Genomic DNA, 16384 nt, shown 5'->3' on the forward strand with positions numbered 1-16384 from the left:
TTTGGTCATGGTCTTTATCACCTCACTAAGACGAATGTACACAAATCCAAATGTTTTAAAGGAAAACTAAAATCTTATCTTTAATAACCCTCATTACATACATTTTCTATCAAATCTACCTTTTGAAAAATATCCTAAGGAAACAACCAAATCTGGGACTAAATACACTTAGGAAAACATTACTACACAGTGACAATAGAGGAAGATTAGAAAGAATATAAATGCCCAGTGGTAGAGAACTAATTGAATATATTGTGGTGTGATCATCTATGCTGTCATTAATCATAATTTGGAAAAAATATGTTATTATAGATTATCTGATTACTAAGACAAAAGACAGCCCCATCCCCCCCCCCCTTGAGGAATGAGTCTGATAACCTCATTCTCCACTGATCAAAATGCAAATAATGTTGAGTTCAAAAAAGCATTGTCAGGAAAGTTCTACTCACATAAACACACACATGCATAAACACACGCATGGAAACAACAGAAGATAGAAGCCCCCCGGGTTAATAATGATTTTTCTCCTAAAATTCGGACAAGAGATATTTCATTTTTCAGAATGTGTGATTTTTATAATTCTTAGAACGATACAGTTTGCGCAACCCTTCAGAAGTCCAGAGGAATTTTCTGACCTGCTACCCTCCGTGCTACAAAGTTGCTTTCAGATCAGGTTTGCAGTTGCAGAGACCTTCCGGGAAGGCTGATGCTGTTTGCCTCCTGGTTCTGTTTGCCTCCTGGTTCTGTTTCTCTAAGCGTGAGGATGTTTGTAAGCTCCCCTGGGAGTCCCCACAGGTGCCTGAGTTTAGATCTTCCTTCTCAGGTGACTAATCCTATGGATTGTCTTAGCTCTTGCTACTACAGAAAACTGCCGTAGACTGGGGGGCCTGGACAGCAGCATTTCCCCAGACAGAAGCTGTGGAGTCTGAGACCAAGATTCTATCGTCCGGTGTATGCACTCTGTCACCATTGTGAGGATTCTGCCATCTCTTGTGTACTAAGCACCTCCCAGACGGCCCCTCATCACACAAATGCTCGGAGTGTTAGGACTTCTCCATAGCTGTCACTGGGCAGGGAGGGGAAGAGGGGACCTGAGCATCCAGTCCTGCAAACAGCCTAGTTGGCCTTGCCTCCCGGCTGGTCCTTAAGTGAACAAACTATGAGGGAACTAAATTTCTTAAAGGTGGTCCACACGTTTAACCCCTACAGGCCTTCCTTCTGCTAGCAAAAAACACCTCGTCAGCATTGAGTGGACGTGAGAAAGGCAGAGACAATTCATTGAGTTCTGGCCACTTTTATTGGACCCTGGGGCTCTCCTATCTACCAAATTCCCGGTCATAGCGGCAGGAAGAAGGCTGTGTGGTGACTGGGACTCATGGGAACTTCAACATATCACTGGGGAGGGCAGGGGAATCCTGGATCTTGTCTCCCCCACCTAGCTTTTGTCTCATAAACAAAGGTACAAGGAAAATTGTATGACAATCAGAGGTGGCTCCATTTGCCCCTGAAGAAGGCAGGCAGAGATGTGTGCACAGCTGGGACATGAATGAAACCAAATGTGCACTGTCCACTCCTTTATGGTCCCAGCCATAGTAGCATAGCCGCCGATGAACCCATTGGGTTCAACCCGTTGGGAACACCGTCTGTTTTAGAACAGAGTATATAAAGTCCTGTTGTCCAAAGATGATCACGGCTACCGACGCCTGTTGTCGTAGTGTTGATTCTTAGGATTAATCTAATTTGATTTGATTGAAGTCTTTAATGGGAAACTGTTCTTGCACAATCAGTACATCTCTCGGGTTCTCTGGCTTTGGAGGAAAGACGATATCAAGAAAGGCAGTTGCTGCGGGGTGATTCGGTCGGCGTTCTCAGAAATTACACATGTTTTCTGTCTGATTTACATGGAGGGGAAAGTCTTCGGGCAGAAAGAGTGTCTTCCATATTTTAATTGGATTTAAGGGCCTAATTACATTTGCCTAAACTCAGTATACTTGTAATTTCACACCAAGGACGATGTCTCGGGATACAGCTTCAGCCTTTGCAGCTCCATAAGCCGCCTTCCTTTCCTGGCAGCAAGACACCCAACGCAAGCCAAGGACCCAGGGACCCAGGGAGCTTACTTAATCACAGATTAAGGAAAAGATTTTATGTAAAGTGACTGGATCAAACTTCCTAGGAAAAAGTAATGCAATGTTAAACTAGAAAATTCATCCAATAGGAACAATAAAATTCCAAGTACTCACTTCTAGTCAGAATGCTCACACCTTCTCCCTGAGTCCAGTAGTAAGACGAAGCTTCTAGACCCTCAGGTTATTTGCTTGAGATGTTTTACACATTTCCCCAATCCTTCCCACTACCAAATCTAGGGAGCCCAGCTAGCCCGGAACTCGTGATCTTCCTGTCTGAAGTTTCTCAGTGCTGGAATTACAGCCCTGCACCACTATGCCCAGGTAAGCCCTTTTCTTCCTTTGACATGCCTGAATTATTATGGTGTCTTCTCTTTACTCCCCCTCTCTCCAATCTTTCACTTTCTGGTTAGTTAACAGGTTAATTATCACTTCTACTATTATTCATAATTACTTTTACAATCAAACTCAAGCCCTTTAGAATAGTAAGGAAACATAAACAGCAACACTAGGAATTAGAGAGTTGGCTCAGGGGTTAAGAGTACATGCTGGTCTTTTAAAGGACCTGGGTTTGGTTCCCAACACCCTCATCAGGGCCTCATAACTGCCTGTGACTCCAGGTCCAGGGGATCGGATGAGTGCAAGACACATACACATAAGCAAGCGCCCAGACATACACATAAAATACACTTTAAAAAAAAAAAGCCAGAATTTTCGTGGCAGCTAAATTTTACTGGTATTTATTTCCCATATGATTTTCTAAATAATTCATGTAAGTTTAGCTCACTGGTTCTCATGATGATCATAGTTAGGATAATGTACTCTAGTTCTCATGATGACCCATAGCGTAGTTAGGACAATGTACTCACTGTCGGATGTGGGGTGGATGGTAATCAGTGTGAGTTAACTCTGCACCACAGGTCAGGATGGAAGGACTTCAGCCTTATACCCTGGCATAGGAGAGTCCTTGGGTTTGGGCTGAAGCTAGAAGGGAAAGGGGAAGGACTGAGGCAGGGTAGTGAGGTGCTGCTGTCTCAGGAGGGAGATTAGTGGTCCTTAGAAGGTTAGCAGTAGATGCTGATAGAGAAACCCTGGGCTGTCTCTACTACAAACACTAGAGAGAGGCATGCTCCAAAGGACCAAAACTGAAGACATTAGGAACAGGTTGAAGCAGAGGCAGATCTGAGGCGTTCCAAGGATGCATGGCCAGCATCCATCCCTACAGTGTGTACAAGGAGAAGCCAGCACATCCAGAGCCTAAGGAAAGGGCCGAGCAGACATGATTTCATTCTGCTCATTCCCTTTTTGTATGATTTTTTTCCCAGGAGCGTCTGCCTACAGGTGATTTCCCTTCTGATACAATGCAACATTCATTAACCACAAATGATCAACTCTGTTAAGTCATTATGTTTTATTTGTTTATGATTTCCTATACCATCCTTGAGTTTCAGAAGAGAATTTGCTTTTCACTGCAGCTTCTGTGTTCTCAGACTCAGCAGGCCCACAGCAGACCCAGGGAAGGGTCTGTCGGCAGTCTCTCTGTCAGAGCTGTATTTATTTGTTCAGATTTCCATTCTTTCCTCTGGGAGACTAGGAAACAGACCTCGACCTTCATGTCCAGAGAGAGTCCAAGTGATCAAAGTCCCAATGATGCCCTCACCAGCTCAGGAGTGACAAAGTGATTGGCAAGGAAATAGCAGCAGGACTCTGTCTGCCAAGAGGTCCCGCTGATGGTTTCCATACAAAGAAAAGAGCCTTTGCTGGTTCTGGACATTATCTAAACCAAAGTATGTTGCCTGAGCCACTGGAAGTGTTTGAAATCATGAAGGAAGCCAGTCTCACAGAGAAGCTAATGCTAGGGTCAGCGTAGGTAGAGCCGGAAGACCGTGAGCCTGTGACGACAGGAACACATTGCTCATCATGAATTCTTTGATCTCATTTGGAATTCTAGCTACACACAATGGTAAGTTTGATTCTGGGGTGTCCTATCCAACTGTTCAATACATAGATGCTGCTATTACAATGGGTTCAGGTCAATATCACAAAACAACCAAAAAAAGTGGCACAACATCTTATAATTGAGTGGCTCACGTGGAAAATGACATCTTCTTTTGATTGCATTTGCTTAAATTTTTATCATAAAATGATATTTCAACAAAAGTCCTATGTGAAGATGTATTCGGGTGACAGGCATAATAGTATTGCATGGTGTAGTGACACAGGATGGTTTTATGATACAATTATGAATTTCAATTATTACCAAAATTTAACACATCATAGCTCTCTGCTGCTTGGACAGAAACTGCTCTAAAATACAGATCACAGAAACAGATTGTTGCTATGGGCACAAGTCTGTAGACTTCCACAGAGAAAAACTTTACAAACTTTCTGCAAGCATTTATTGATAAACACTTTCGCTGTTGCATGCCTATAGGAGGTTCCTTAGAAAATGAGCAGCTGTCGTTTGTGAACGGACACAAAGGAAGTTGTGTGGGGACGTGGCTCAGTGGTTGGAGAGGTCATCCAACATTTGGGAGAGTTTGGCTTCAACTCCTACCTCTGCTGGAGAAAAAATTAATGCTACTTGGAGCACTGCCTTATTTATGCTGGGTGTGGTGGCTTGTGCCTTAATTCCAGCTTCTGGAAAGCTCAGGCAGATGGATTGCCATGAGTCTGAGGCCAGCCTAGGCTACACAATGAGCTCCAGCTTAGCCTGGGGTGGGGATAATAATATTACTGTCAGCTATTCTATGATCTTCAAATGTCTTAACTTGATGCTTCTACTTTATCCACCAAAATAGGTCATATATTTTACTGAGTGTCTATGAATTATTACACCAGGTTAAAAGATTGGATTGGTTTTTTGTATTTTTGTTTTCTACTAGGAAGGTGGAATTACCCTCTCCTTCTTAATAGACCTGCACAGGTTTGAGGTTAAGAAAGCAGTTGAAGAGGTCATAGGTTTCTTAGGTTTTGGTAACCATGGTATCAGCAAAGTGACAGACTCCTGACCTCCCAAGCACTGTTAGTGTGCTTGAGTGTGAGATGCTCTATGCAAAGCTAGTGGCAGAGAGAGGTCTTGGAACAGATGCAAGAAATACAACCTTGCCTCCGTTCCTTGTGACCAGGGCAAACTGTCTGAACTCAGAGCCTCCAGCATTAGGAGTCGTCATTTTAGTTTCTTGGTCTTGGCCACATTCTCGGCCACATGAAAGGAAAAGCAAGGGGCTGCCCCTCTGAGATCACGCTAAGGGTAGGGAGAGTAAGGGGAGGTTAAGGGCCCAGGGGATTCCAGAGTCTCCAGTTACAGCCTAAATCCTAATGCCAAGCAGAAGAATTAGCAGAACCCTTGTCTTGCCTTTCCCAGACTCTGCCTCAGCAGAGGCTATAGCGTGGCTATTTTTGAAATTACATGCAAGGAGAGATGAATACACGGCCCACTTGAAGTAAACAGGTTCTATCATCAGCCTTCGTTAGAATACGGTCTTTGAACGGGTCCGTTTTCTGTGAGGTTTCTGTGTATGGAAACCACCTGGGAGCCTAGAATGAGTATGAGCTTGGGAAGCACATTGCTCTGCCAGGGCTGGTGTAAGACAGACGACCAGGGGCCGACGCGGCACAGTGTGCTTTCTCAGTAAGGGATGCCAGTTCACAATAAGGCACCAGCAGCCTGCAGGGTAGGAGTCTCTTTAGATCTCCATTCCTGGCTCATATGCACATCTTACACTGTTCTCACCTGGTACTTTCTCTGTAGAGAGAAGGAGAGAGAGAGAGAGAGAGAGAGAGAGAGAGAGAGAGAGAGAGAGAGAGAGAGAGAGAGAGAGAGAGAGAGAAGGAAGAAGGGAGGGAGAAAGGGAAGGAGGAAGGGGAGAAGAAAAGGCAGAAGAGGAGAGGAAAGAGGGAGAACAAAGAAGGAGTAGCCTCAGTTTCCCTTGCCTAGTTGCAATAGGGCATCACCCTTAGAACCTCATTTAACCTTAATTTAACCTATCAAAGGTCCTCTAAGTAAGATGGGCACAGGGCTTCAACATCCCGATTGGGGGAGGGCATAGGTCCAAGTCACTGCCTAATCACCGTGAATTTGTTTGAACATGAAGTGGTTTGGTTTGTTCTGGCTGCCATAATAAAATACCAGAGATTGAGTATATTAAGCAACACGGATTTATTTTTGGCAGGCTTGCAGTCTAAAGTATAAATGCAGCGTTCCAGTAGGTTGGTTGGTTTCTTTGGAAGCTTTGTTCCCTGGTGTAACGGTTTGAATGTGAAATGTCTGTCACAGCCTCCTGTTTTGAGGGCATGGCCTCTGATGGTGTTATTTTAGGTAGTTACTAAAGCCTTGGGAAGATGGGCCTACCTAGAGGGAATATGTCACAGGGTGCAGGTTATTGGGAGTATGCTATCCCTGCCAACTTCCCGACATGCTCTCTGCTTCCTGGCCCACTGTGATATGAAAAGCCTCTGCCACTTACTCTGCCAAAATGATCTCAGCTATTCCATTGGGTCCTGTCCGACATGATCGACTGAGACCCTCTGTCACGGAATGATAGTCACAGCAATATAAAAGTAGCTAATACACTAGACTTGTTTTGTGATTTTTTTCTTATGGCGGCTTGAACAAATGTCTATTCACCCCAGATAGAACATCAATAACAGGCCAAAGAAAGAATTCCACCTGTTAGCTTCGTGACGGTGACTTTACTGCAGTCCTGACAGCAGCCTAGATCACCCAAAAGCAACTACATACTGAAGAGCCCTCCTGGCCTGAGTCACAAAACCTGTATCCCTGAAGCCGACCGCACAACCTGCAATCAAGTCCGCTGAAGAGTCTCCACTCCCCAGCCATCCCCAGCCATAGTTTGCTGTATTTATGACCTCGAGGAAAAGCCTGTGGATTCTCCAAACTTTTCAGCTTCTTAAGTTGTTGTGAGTTCCAGAGTCTATTAGGTTTTCTTCTCATTCTGGGTCTCACGAGCCCTGATTCAGAAGGAACAGCCACACAGCTCCTTGTGCTCCCATTTTTCTAAGGAAAGGGGTCATTAGGTTGGGGTCTTTAATAATAACCTCATCTTGTCTTTGGGACACTTTAAAGGCCCCCATCTTCACACTTCACCCTCGGTCAGCGGTCACCAGGGCTTGCTTTAGATGCTCGCATTGCTGTGACAAAAATCCCTGACTAAAGCAATGTAGGGGACAAATGGTTTGCTCTGGCTTGTAGTTGACGGAGATCTTTCTGTACCAGCAAGAAAGACCTCACTTCTGACAGAGAAGGCAGGGAAGGAGCAGAATGCCAGATGACTATAGTGCATCAGCCCTCAAGGAGCAGAGAGAAAGGAGGAGTGCAGGCCAGGCAAGAAGACCAGCCCCCAGGGACCTACTTCCTCCAGTGAAAGTCCACAGCCTTCTCAATCAGGGTCAGCAGCTAGGATATTTCACATTCAAACCACAATAGGACTTCAGCATGTGTATTTGAGGGAACGCGATTGAGACCATGATTTAAAACTGGAGATGCCAAAATTAGAGATCAGTGTTGTAATAAAAATCAGACCTGGTGTGCATTAATTCATAATAAAATACGCTCCGTGGATGGCATCAAGACCTTGAGAATGTGTCTATAAGAAATGCCCAACTCATGCCCAATCTGTTCATTATTTTCTTCAAAATATTGTAGGAGGGGGGAAGTCATATTGTCATGTGTAGTGTGTGTATCACCGTTTAGTGCTGGTTTTTAAACTTTGCCATCTCTGTGTACTTGATTCAGGAGTTTCTAAACACCTTAGCCCATGCCTCATTTTCCCCTGTCCTTATGTTATAGCTTTCAGGCTTTAATTGTACTGTGGGGGGATGGGATGCCTGGATGAAAATAATTATTTTTATTTTAAAGGGACCAAAACTTTCTCTGTGGCTTAAACTTTCCCAAAATTTCCCAAAACCCTCCCTGTGGTTTGAGGAAAAAATAGATTCCTTAGTTATTAAGTGTAGGTTACATAAAGAGCCACTAAATATCAACTGTCTTATCAAATTTTCCAGTCTGTGATAAAGGCTGGGGGCGGGTAGATCCACTTTGCCTATAATTACTGCTAAGGCTGGTGACGTTTTCTAAAATATGATAGTTTCATTATAATTTCTTGCATCTAGCTGGTTTTGTTTTATAAATCTTTATACAACTCTAAGTGACTTGTGTTTTAAAACTGTCTCTCTTTCGTAAAGTTCAAGACTTATTATTATTTAGCAATTTTCTATAATCTGATATTTTTGTATCAAGAACCCTTTCACTTGATATTAATCTGGAGATCCTAGAGTTCTTTAGTTAGTGACTGTCTGGTTGTCACCCGCCGTGATTTTTTATTTTGTATGTTGATATTGTTCTGCGTCTTTGCTCTACTAGCATATAGCCAAACGGGGCTTCTCTTTCATCTCCCGGCAGGACTTGCGACTTGTGTAGGTGTGGCTGTCTTCCACCATCTCATGTTATTATTTCTTTGGCTTTTATTTACCTTAATTAGCTTGTGCTCTTTCACTTTCTCTCTCTCTCTCTCTCTCTCTCTATTCATGTAGTTAATGGAATATACACTCTCCTTCTACTGCCCTTGTTGTAATACGTATACACTCTTTGTTCTTTTAGGAGTTTATATATTTCTTTATTCTTGAGGCCCCTCATGTTATTTCGTTTAATTAAAAAGCAAACAATGATTTGGTGCGCTCCTCCCTGAGGAGGGCCACATCTCCTGCTCCCAGGTTTACTCAATAATTGCCAGCAGCTCTTCGTGTAGGTGGAGACTTTGTAGGCTTCTTCCTGTCACTGTGCAATGTCTGTTGGTGTCATCCTTGTTCAGCTCACATTTGCTGTCCAGGGCCAAGTCATCAACCCTGAACACCCACACAGCAGCGGCATTATAAGGACTTAGCAGCTATATTTAGGAATACAAAATATATACAAATACATACATTCATGAAATTAATGAAAAGCGGGGCATGAAATTGAAGGAGAGTGGGGAGGAGTTTATGAGAGGGTTTGGAGAGAGGAAGGGGAAGGGGAGAAACATGATAATTAAACTACAAACTCAGAAGTAAACAAAAAAGCCAACAGTTCTAAATAAATACTGAGGACAAGTAAAGTTACCGTAGCGACGAATGCTCACCTAGCAGAGTTCAAGCTGATATTCTGGAAAAGTTCATTCAAGCTGCGCTCACAAAACAGACAGAAACTTGGCATATGAACAATAAACATTTATTCTTCATAGTCCCACAATCCTGGTCAAAGCACTGTCAACCAAGAGCCTCATTCCAGACACATGGTATGGCCATGTTGCATCCTTGCATGGTAAAGGGATGAGGCAGATCCCTGGAGTCCCTCTTGTAAGGCCATCAGTGTCATCCGGGAAGCCCTCTGCTGGGGGCCCGATCACTCCCCAGAGGCCCTGTGTCATATTACCATCACCTTCTGTGATGAGAACATATGAATTTGGAGAGCAGAAGCACCCCATTCCAGTTCTTACAAACACCCTGACAATAGGCAACACAATGGGGGGAAAGGGTTATTTGGCTTACAATTTTAAGACAAAGTCCATCGCTTGAGGGAAGTCGAGGTAGGAACCCAACATCTGGTCACAGCCCACCTACAGTCAAGGGCAAAGAAGAAAAAGGTTTTGCTCGGTTGGTTGTCAGATTGAAGCTGTCCTGATCTAGATGATTCCTCACTTAGACTCTCTTCCCATTTAGGATGTGTCAAAGTGACAGTTTAAAGGGACGCGTACACACCCAGACTGCAGCAGGCAGGACACACATGTCTCTCTAGCCAGGTTACAGTGAAGCAGGTGGCAATGACCAGGGGTCCACAAAAGCCTTTTGAGGAGCTTGTAAAGGACCTTCAAGGAAATCCACCAAAGCAGGAATATGTGACATCCAAATGGAATAAATTAGTTATGTGGCATCCAAATAGAGCCAGTTAATCATGTGGACTCCAGACAGAACAAGTTAAAGGCAGTTAGGATAGGACTTTCTCCTTTTCCTTTGAGTGTCTCCCAACTGTGCACCCCCTTTTATTTTTAAAAAAATAAAATAAATATAAGGGTCAGCAGAGGAGAAATCAGGATGAGGAGAAGGAACGAAGGAAGAGTCATCCATGCTAACACTGAAGAGACTGGTCCTACCCCCTCTGCCCTCAGAGAGTCCAGGATCAGGGGAGTGAGCTCTGGGGAGGTGGGGAGATAGGTATAAAGAGACAAGGGATTTAAGACTGGAGGGGGAAGGAGGAGAGGGAGTGGGGGAGCGGGAGGGGGATGGGAGGAGGGGAGGAAGTGGAAATTTTTGAATGGAAAAATAAATTTTAAAAATAATAAAAATAATAATAAAGAGACAAGGGAGTCCCCTGCATGTTTAAATTAGATGAAACTGTCACAAAACATCTTAGAGTAGACATTTCATTCTTAACTATGTGCAAGAGTAAGAAAGAAGAGTAAAATTCACCCAAGGTATGCATAATTCAGCTCCAACCATTACCCACATCTGGTTGTGCCCTGTGTGTCATCTTCCTTCTGTTTTTTTTTAATATTTCAGAGCAAATATCAAACCATGCCTCGTTAAACATTTCTGGCAGATGTGGACATTTCTCGCGTTTACAACACGGTTCCTGAGTTGAAAATAATACAGAACCACTGTGGCAGACTCTGCCTACCCTGAAACGAGGTTGCTCTTGGGGTTGAGCATGAATGAGAAGCTGGGAAGCTGGCCACGACGTCATTAATAGATGGTAAAGGCAACGTGGCTAAATGGTTTAAAGACAGATTGCAGAAGGGTAGGAAAGAGATGTTTCCAGATGGCACCAAAGTCAACAAGTCTGGCAAGTTAGTTGGTTGTCATTGGGAATTTGCTTCTAGGTATTTCTTGGCCAAAGACTTCCTTTTCCCTTCATGGTGCACACCACACAATGGAACCTCATTAAAACTGGCAGCTGATTATAGATGCTGTGACTCTCCATCCTCACACTGGCCCAACTACATTTGGAATGCCTAGCTCTGGTTATGTCTATGGGATTGAACTGGCAATGGAAGACCCACTCAGAACGCGGGCAATACCATCCCGTAGGTTGGCATCCCAAAATAAATATAAAGGAGAAAATGAGTTGCTTTCACCTCTGTTTCCTGACTGCAGACGAAATGTTACAGACTTCTGCCACGGACTGGAGCTGCGAGCTCTGAACCTAGATAAATTCTCCCTTTCTTAAGTTGCAGTTATCGACTATTTTGCCATAGCGGTGAGAAAAGTGACTGCTGCAAATATTACTGCTTAATCCTTGCTTAATGATAGAACTGTGTCATCTTTTAAGATTCAGTGTGTGTGTGTGTGTGTGTGTGTGTGTGCGCGCGCGCGCGCGCGCGCAAAGCCTGGGAAGCCAAAAGAGGGTGCCAGACCCTTGTAGCTGTGCTTTTGTAAAGCCTCAACCTTTCGTTTGGAAAGGGGAACAAAACCTAGTGTGGACAAGACAAGGGCACGCAGGATGAAACAGGCAAAAGATGCATAGAAACATGCGTGACCGTTCTTGGAGTCCAAGTCCGTGATGTCTCTGTGTGTTTGAACAGCGATTTAGCCAATTGTTTTTTCTACTCATCGGCCCTATTCAGAAGACAGCAGTGGATGGGAGCCGACAGCCGTGGCCTTTAAAATGCTTGCCTTCCAAAGGATGAGGAAGAGGTTAGGTAACCCCGCTTGCTATTTGCCACTCAGTAGCCAGTGTGGTCTGTTGGAGTAAAAGGAACTCAAGCTGGTCTGAGTCGGCTCTTGAGAATGCTTTCAGAGGGACAGACAGACAGCCTTTCCCAGCACACGCGGACGTTCACTAGCGATCACTTGTGATACACTCACCAGGATAAAGAGACTCCTTGTGAACTAGTGAGCTCTCCGTGGAGTTGCACGCCTCCAGACGAAACAGCAGGCACACCCAGATGCTCCTTGTTCACCCTGGTAGCCTGATCCCCCAGAAATCATGTGGAGTGTTTGCAGCAGGGCTCGCATGCTTCTGGTTTCTCGTTTTCATCATCTGCTTTTAAACCCTGTCGAGATGATTATCTTTTCCGTTCTCTATAATCTTTTCTTGTTTTTTTTTTTTCTTCTCAGGGCACATTTTGGTTATTTATATGGATTTAATATTCTCCCGTAATAGCTTTGATCCTAAATTTTATATTTTGAATCAGATTTCATAACCAGAAGGAAATAGAGAGATGGGCCCACCTATCTGTCGTCATTCAGTTATTTGTCCTGTGTTACCAAGCCTTTTACAATGTGCCACAGGCTCTACCCCAAGCTGGAGATGCAGGAGGAGGCTGGCAGAGAGGTCCTGCCTGCTTCAACAATAGCTGCAGGCAGGAGAGGCAGACAAAGGAGGGTAAAATCAAGTGAATTCATTTTGATAAGTACTAAATGGGAAAAAAATGGGAGACATGAGAATGTACGAGGAAGAATCATTTTAGATAGCAGGGTGGGAGAGATCTTGCACACAGGGTGGGAGCGATGGCGGGGGGGGGAGTGGTTGGCAGGGCACGGAGGCAGGGGGCAGGGGCAGAGGGTGACATCGTGATCAAAGTTGCAGAGAGAAAAGATATGATATTATCCAGGAAAACAGCATTCGGGGTTCCTACCTGCACCCTGGACTCTGCCCTCCTTCCTCTCCCCCCCCCCCCCGTGTCTCTGTTCCAGAGCTAAGCCATGATTTCTGGATTAGAGGGGTTGCTCTTGTGGGTGGAGGTGTGGGGCTGTGCCCCAGGCTGTGCTGAGACTTACTAACAATGCTCACATAAGAGGCTTCTTTACATCTTGGGTTGAAAAGATGAACTAATCACTGGCTGGAGGATGTAAGCCGGAGACTGGCTGTCATTTACAGCCTTATCCACCCTGCCAGCTGGACCAGTGCTTCTCATTCATTTGCTTTGAAGATATCACTTACATCTCTGATTGCATTACGATGCGATGACTCTTACCTTGTATTTGGGGACCCATCTCCCCGACTCTTTGCAGGCGGTTGAAAGACCACTATCAGTTTTCAGAGCGGGGTTCATTGTTTCTTTGTTTCTTTGGGCTTAGTAAGAGGCCCTAAGAGGACTTGCTATTATAATTGAGAACGCTGGGACGGTGGCCTCTTCGGTTCCCCATTTTTCTGCAGGTATCTCTGTGTATCTGATTGTACCGCAACAAAAGCTTTAGCGATGGGCTCTGCAGCAACACATCTATCTTTCCGCACTTTGTTCCCGAGACAGCCTATAGAACCACCCTCTTGACTCTCAAGGCGCCGTGCAGAAACGCAAGGCCTGCGTTTGCTTCACAAAGTTCCCCAATCGTGTGTCTCTAACCGCTGGACATTTGCAAAATGTGTCATCAGACAGTCCCCTTCCTTGAAGAATGACTGCGTGACAGGGGGCTATTTCCCTCAGCCTGCCCGCCTGCCTCTCAGAAACAAGACAAAGACTCATTGAAAATGCCATTCTGGTTTTTCTTTCTCGGCTTTCTGGTGCCATCTGGAGGTCTCACGTTACATTGCACCTAAGCTTTAATTCTGTGTAAATGACTAGGTGTATGGTGCAAGACCCTACATTTAATTCCTAAGTCTTAGCCCTGTGCGCAGAAGCGAAGTGAAACACCAAACTTTGACAGTGTATTGGGTATTTGGTCAAACATCCATTCTAATTCAATGCCAATAGCATTGCTGGTCCCCTGTGTGAGAGGTAGGGAAGGATGAGCATGTGTTAGCCACATTAAGAAGACACTGTTGGCAACAGCGTCCTATACATAGACTACACATTAGATCAAGTTCAAGTGTTAGAAGGACAATGGAAAATAACTATAGCTTTTTTTGGCTCAAACACCTAGAGGGGACTCAGGCCACCTTGAGTGTGATATCGCTCTTCCAGGCTTTGCCCTTCTCCCCCATTCCCTTTGCCTTGAAAAAAAAACAAAACCACATTTTATTATATTCCTAAACCTAGCCACCGAGATCTATTCCCTTATTTGGCCACTTCCTCCTCCTGAGGATGTCTACCAAGGTCCAGATATAGAAGTACTAAAGTCTAGCAATCAAAAGCCCCCTTTGACTCACCTAATTAAGATGCCCAATTAAAATTGAACACCTTATCCTAACACAGATAGGATACCTTTTACCTTCGCAAACCACTGTTTACCTATGGGCCACATCTGTCTCCTCTCTATCCAGAGGCAGCCCTTGTCCCTCCCGGACAAATACCCCTCCCACCTTTCTCTTTTTCTCTTCCCCTTCTCTCTTACTCTCTATCTCCTATCGTTGTCTCTTATTCCCTGTCCTTTGTCCCTCTGAGGCAAATCAATCTCCTTTGTGCTGAGAACTTAGTCCTAGGGGTCCTGAGCTAATACTGATCTATTACACACCGTGATCTTAAAGAAGCTATGTACGCTTATCCATTGTCTTATCCGTTTTCTGGTGTATGAAATGTGTTTCACGGCCAGTACCCTACAGTGTTACTATGACTTACAGATGTGTACAAAAGTGCTTGGCACAGAGTCTGAAGAGCAGCCCTCCACACGCTGGGGTGTACGAGGTAGGACAGGGTCCTCCCAAGTCTCCTGCGACAGCTATGAGTTAGCCAGCTGGCTGTGGGAGGAAGCTCTGCTTCAGTGGGGAGAATGAGGCCTTTGGATTGGTGCTTTCCAGAAGGACTGGGGGTTTACTTGACCACCGTGGCCACCTATGGGCTGTCGTCAGAACGATGAGGTCAGACTTTGCTTCTGAAAATGAGTGTTCCACATTCCTCTCGGCCCTGGGCAATGACTCCAAAACAGTTCTAGATTGCCCCAGGGGTCTTCAATGAAATGGATGTTGAACAGCATTGGGTCCTCTTGAGGAGCACTCTGGGTGAGTCAGACTTTGTCCCTGTGGCAATATAATCAATGGCCTCATCCTTAGCCTCCTAACATTGTGATGTCACTCGGAGGTGGGTCCTAACTGGAGGAGTAGGTCATAGGGGTCTTGACCTGGGAAGATACATTTTTATACATTCTCTCCTCTCCATTCCAGCCTCACTCACCACTTCCTGGCAGCTACAAGGTGAGATATTTTTCTCCACCCTGCTCCAGGCGGTAGTTTCTTGCCTCACCTGACTCACAGGGCCCAATACAGAGAAGCTACATGTCCACAGGAAGGAACCCATAAAACTATGAGCCAACGTAAAGCTTTCTGCTTTTGGAAATGTTTCCCTTTAGATATTTATCACAGAGCTGGAAAGCTGACAGCAAGTCCAGCTTAACCCCTTAGGAAGGCCCTCCCCAGCTCCTGACCAGAGAGATGCTCTTGTCTGTGGTTTTCTGGTCAGCCTCCAGCTGCTCCTATCTGGCCCACAGGGCTCTTGTTTTAAAATCAGAAAACAAGCAAACAAACCCCACCAAGCTCTTTCCCTTGGTATCAAGTGTTGAAAAGCAAGTAATCTGCCCACTGCCACCCTCCTCCTCTACCATCCCGTCCTCTCCCTGCCTTCTTCAGTGTTTACACAGAGCAGGAGAAGCCATGCAGGTTCCTGCAGATGTGCCCCAGGGTCTGAGATGACAGTTCTCCCTCTTCAAAGGCAGGGAGCGTCAGCGTCTCAGTGAGTGGCTTGAGGAACGCTTCTCATACTGTCTGGGAACTTGTGGGGACTAAGACAGCATGCCCTGCCTGAAGGGATCTCTGTGGTAGAGCACCCGCCTGGCACGCCTGAGGCCTTGAGCTCCTCCCCAGCCCTGAAAAGGAGAGAGATGGAGACAGACACAGAGAATGTCCTCAACCTCAACTCCAAAGCCCTGTCTAAGTTGCTGTGCTTGCTGCAGGGATACAATGCTTTGACAGCAGCGACTTCAGTGAGAAAGGGTTGATTCTGGCTCAAGATTTGAAGCACGGCCTATCCGTGGCAGGGAAGTCAGGGTGTCTAGGACTTGAGGCGGCTGTTCCCATCACATCCACCGTCAAGAAGAAGGAAAATGAATGCTAATTTTTCTCTTTTTTTTTTTTTTTGTATAGTCTAGAATCCCATCCCAGTGACTGGGGTTACCCACACTTGGTGCATCTTCCTACCTCAATTAACCTAATCAAGACAACCCCCAACAGGCACCCCAAAAGACCCCCCCCAGTTGAGAGCTGAGCTCAACCATCCTGAACAGGCACCCCAATGTCCCATCCCCCAGTTGACAGCTGAGCTCAATCATCCTGAACAGGCACCCCAACAGCCCCCTCCCCCAGTTGACAGCTGAGCTCAATCACCCTGAAC

The 16384-nt window shown here is 45.2% G+C and overlaps 1 long non-coding RNA gene across 1 annotated transcript; it reads right to left on the reverse strand.

Annotated features, from left to right (window-relative positions):
* Positions 1-9332: 9332 nt before the first annotated feature.
* LOC119803107 lies at positions 9333-16066 on the reverse strand. Its single transcript, XR_005283525.1, has 3 exons — positions 13100-16066; positions 11988-12175; positions 9333-9742 (listed from the first exon to the last, which is right to left on the reverse strand). It is a non-coding gene; the product is annotated as an uncharacterized LOC119803107 (long non-coding RNA).
* Between the last annotated feature and the right edge of the window lie 318 nt (positions 16067-16384).

The sequence above is a fragment of the Arvicola amphibius genome, chromosome 12 (genome assembly GCF_903992535.2).
Source record: "Arvicola amphibius chromosome 12, mArvAmp1.2, whole genome shotgun sequence".
NCBI classification, from domain to species: domain Eukaryota; kingdom Metazoa; phylum Chordata; class Mammalia; order Rodentia; family Cricetidae; genus Arvicola; species Arvicola amphibius.